Genomic DNA, 4,692 nt, shown 5'->3' on the forward strand with positions numbered 1-4,692 from the left:
TGCGTCACAGGCCTTTTCAACATTGTCCTCGTGGCCAACACTCTCAATGGTGACTGTAGGAGGGCCAAGGTCCACTGCAGGGGGGCCACTTGGCGCATGCTTGTTCTTAGCACGCTGGTACCGTGCGATCTTCTGCTCGAGGTTCCCTCGAACACAATAAGGAAACAGTGTAGGGACATAGTCAGGATGACTTGCATCAGAAGATGGCCTGCCTGAAAGACATAAATGTACAGACATTACAAAATACACGCAAGCGTGCAGTGGAAACAGTAATAGTTGTATATTAACTCTGCAGACGAGTTGTACAGTAAACAAATTGTGGGGAGGGGAAACCGCTGAGAACATGTTGATAGAATTTCCTTCATTGAACAAGGGCAAAGGAGTAATTTATGACACAAATTCATGTTCCTTAAAAAAAAAAGTTACGGTAGAAAGTGACACACCCTTGCGTTTTATGCCATTTTTTTTTACTGTTTTTTGTGTCACGGACACACGCACGTGAGGAAATTTTTACGTGTGTAATTTAAAATGTGGTGGCCTAGCTGCTTTCCTACGTATGCTTTAGTTTTCCCAAACAGGAGCAGTGCAATGTTGCACACGAAGCCACATAACACAACCTGAAACTAGGCTCCGATCGAGGTTCTTTTGGACAGCAGCTGCATCAGGGGGAAGTGCGTCGCCCAGCTTGTCAGCGCTTTCGGTCTAAGCGCTTATCCTCTAGCGAACGCACAGGCGAAATCCGAGATGCACTCGTTCCTAGCTTTAGCTACTGTCGAAAACCACCTGGAAACGGAGTCGGATACACGAACGGATGATTTTTCAGCGCACCATAAGTGCCCGATGGCTCCTCACGCGGCCTCGACCATCTAAAGACAACGAATACGTCCCCATAATCTGGCATAGTCCGCGATAGTAACTTCTTGAGCCATCAAGCAGCAGTCTTAGCCTTCGAAATTAGTCAGGGTCCATTAAACGCGGCTAAGCCGGCTGACTCAGGATTGCACTCCCGAGCATCTCGGGCGATGTTACGGGACGCTTGTTTGCGTGCGAAATGTTTCGCAACGCTAACGTTCAAGACACCGAACCCGTGGCAGGGGATGATAAAATCTAAATTAAATACTTGCCTTGAACGAAGTGGGCAGAACAAATCTGTGAGCTCTTAGTAGGCAGCCAATTGTCCCGTCGTACCGCTGTGACCCAGGCTTTCCTTCTCTCGGTTTCTGTGGGGAACCTAAATGTTCGCACTTGCGAAAGAAGGTTCGTTCCAGATCTCAGACTGCACCCTGGTACAACGCAGCAAGGCCCACGTCGTGCACGGTTCAAGGGAGATGACTTACACTCCGAAAACATCGTCCTCACTCCGAATACGCGCACGAAACTGAAGAAACCGGAAGTTTCTTGGGAGCACATCCGGTTGGCATACTCTAGCGCGCCCTGGCGGCACGGACCTCGGCGAAACCGTCTATAAAAGACAATGTGTGAATAAAATATATTCAGCTGCGCTTGAGGTGTGTGTGCTTGTTCCTTGTACCCTCTATCGACCGTCGCCTCCGGTTACAATCACGTATGTTAATCAGCTTGCTGTTGGTTAACCGTTCTTCTGATAAATAAAGTTGACTCCCGTAACAATTACTACAAAAAAAAAAGTAAAGAAAAGTCCGCCCAACGTGGGGCTCGAACACACGACCCCGAGATTAAGAGTCTCGTGCTCTACCGACTGAGCTAGCCGGGCGACGATGGTCACAGGTGGTGACGGTGGTCACTTGACAAGGTGCTCGCTGGCAATGGTTGTTTCTTCTATCCTTGCTTACACGGTAGCGTGTGAAACGGCGACGGCTATTTGCCACTCCAACTCGTTGCTCGCCCTCCCGTGGCGGAAACGGGAAGCGCTCTAGTGAGGGTCCCCCGATTCTCCTGCTCAGCGGGCACGGCGGAACTGCTCGCGATCATAGCTCGCGAAATGTCATTTCCGAATGCAAACAGCAGTCTTCACTATTCCTACGTAGTGCTGCAGCCGGTGTAGAATTATACTTTACTAGAGAGGTTTAGTATTGCGTATCAAAGGAAGCGCTGTGTGTTTGCGTAAAACTTGCGTACTCCTGCTCCACATGCTCGTCGTCGCCATGCGCCAATCCAAGAGTGCAGTTTTGGGCTCTGCGCATGCGCAGTGTGAAACACGCAAAGCTTACGCCAACACACAGTGATTACTAAAACTCACTGCTGTTTCACCGGTTTCCAACGCCAACGAGACGTGCTCCAGTAAGCAGACGTGCTACGGTGAGCAGGTTTTCTTTCGAACTGGAGAGGCTTAGATGGACAAAAAGACGGCGCGTAAGAGGAAAAGAAAGTAAATGTTATAAAAAAATGCGAATTAAAAAAACAAAAACAAGAACGGAATTTTTTTGGTGGAAGGGGGGGGGGGGGGGGGGGGGGGGGGAGCGGAGCCCTCAGGCAGCCCCATGTGGAACTATGAGGGCTGTAGCAGCTCTACCTGTGACAAACGGACGAACCCTAACAGAACAGGCGTTTTGTACACGGGTCACTAAAAATTTAAATCTTCGAGAGACTGAGAAGCTGTTGTTTACTGAGGGCCGCACAGCGATCCTGCTTATAGAAAAAAAGTGAAAAATAATAGGGCCTCTGACAATCCTACAGATCTGTCTAAGTCGCTATCTATAAAATGGGCTACACGCCCCAAATTTGACTTGACCTAGTGACACGTAGTCCGGGGCTCCGAATAACTTGCGTTTCAGAGCCGCCTAAAGAGCTTGACCCAGACTGAGGCAACGACAGACCGCTTAGCCTCTGAAGAGCAATCGGAGGTTGCGATAAGGATCAAGTTCTTCCTTTCTGTGTAACTGTTTTTTTTCTTAATATTTATTCTCTGCACCTCCAGTAGTTCCGTGTAGCGGAGTCAGAGAGGCGGGGTCAACGGAACAACTGTGAACTCTTAAAAAAAAAAAAAGAAAAAAAAAAGGAAAGAAAAAGCAAGCGAATTGTAAAGTAGGGAGGCCAACTGCTGTCGACGGAGCAACAACTCTGAAATATTTTCAAGAAAAAAACAAACGAACATAAAAGCTTAAAAAAAAAGTTTAGCTACATTAAAGAAAAAAATAAGAGAGCAATCAATGAAGTAGATAAACTAACCGCCGTCGCCGAAGCAACCACTTTAAGAGTTAAAGAAAAAGTGTAAAGAGACGGTTACGATTATAACTAATAAAGCACTAAGGAGAAAGAAATACAGGAACAAAGAAAAATGCTGTCAAAATCTCACCGAAGCGAAGACAAAGATTGAGAAACGGCAACTGAAGAGCCAGCCGGCAGGTGTGGTGATGTAGTATGTACCTGAAGGTACCGGTTTTTCTTGACCCCCTAAGACCGGATGATTTCCACCGAGGGCCGGCAATTGTTTGCAATCATGCTTCGCTGGACACCCAGCCTGACCCCGGAAAGTTTGACGTAGGCCTCCGTGAGTCAGAGCCCGCAAAAAACCGCTTACTCGGGGACCGAGTTGTGGTTTGTAAGTTCCACCCGCTCCGACGCAGGGAATGGAAGCTTTGATGTGTATAGGCGGTGGTTTACCGAGGTCGTCGTTAAGTGCCGCTTCTTCCCCATCCCGGAAGACGCGCGTCTCGGTTAATCAAGCATCTCCAGGCCGTATAAAGTGAAAGGACACAAATCCGCATTTTAGCTGGCGAAAAACTCGGAGATACACCCGCACGCTTGAGGATATCCACCAGTAAAAACGCGATGGACTCGGAGTACATTCAAGTCTCGTTAATACGGACACTTCTGTTTTCCACAGAACATCATCCCTAATGATAGTCGTTCATAATAACGAGACAAAAGTTTATGTATTCACCAAGATAGTCCCCAGAAGTTTTGTTTATATCGCGGGATATCTGTATTAGCAAGGCCCACAATAACGGGATATATGACTGACGTCAATCTGCATATTCACATTTCACACAAGCCTGTTCACCATTACGAGAAAACGAATGTGCATGAATTGTATGGTACATACATACCAAAAATTATTGCTCAACCTGAAAAAAAAAAAGAAAGCAAAAAGAGGGCAAGGGAAATTGTGTGTTTGTTGATATTCTATGTCTCTAGTTTTTGGATTTTCTCCTTATGCAAGTGAATAAAGTGATTACTTCTTGTCCGACTAGCACTACACGCCTTGTGATTTGCTGTTCTCGTTAATAAACTTTTCGCGACCGTGCCCTTGTAGGTTCAATATGCTGGTTATAATATCCACTTAGTGTAAAAATAGTAAAAAATTAGGACGCTGTGATAATATAGTTTGATCAATTGCCAATCGACTTCGAATACATTAAAAAGGTGAAACGTCCAACCAAGCCATAATTGAGAGCCACGTTTCGATGCCTACTCGGCATCGAACCATTCTACCAAACCACCGTACCTCCCTTATACCACTCTACCAGTCACAAAGCGTCGGTAGTCTGGATGCTCTTGTCCAGGTCATTGACTATTTGCTCAACTGAGGCTGACAGAAAAAACGAAGATCAAACCGTATTTGCTGACCTCAAGAAGGACGGCTGCACGAACAGTTTTATCCACCGCACTGCCCGCCGCATCAACAAAAGTCATCAGCACCTGCAGCCATAAGCAAGTACGCAGTCCTGGCCAACCGCGCGCATCAGCGTTTCCTCTAGTTATTTCCAAAAA

At 46.8% G+C, this 4,692-nt stretch overlaps 1 non-coding gene across 1 annotated transcript; it reads right to left on the bottom strand.

Moving 5' to 3' along the window:
• Positions 1–1,659: 1,659 nt before the first annotated feature.
• Positions 1,660–1,732, bottom strand: Trnak-cuu. Its single transcript has one exon. It is a non-coding gene; the product is annotated as a tRNA-Lys (tRNA).
• Positions 1,733–4,692: the final 2,960 nt, after the last annotated feature.

Source organism: Ixodes scapularis, unplaced genomic scaffold (genome assembly GCF_016920785.2).
Source record: "Ixodes scapularis isolate PalLabHiFi unplaced genomic scaffold, ASM1692078v2 PGA_scaffold4__175_contigs__length_147842914, whole genome shotgun sequence".
NCBI classification, from domain to species: domain Eukaryota; kingdom Metazoa; phylum Arthropoda; class Arachnida; order Ixodida; family Ixodidae; genus Ixodes; species Ixodes scapularis.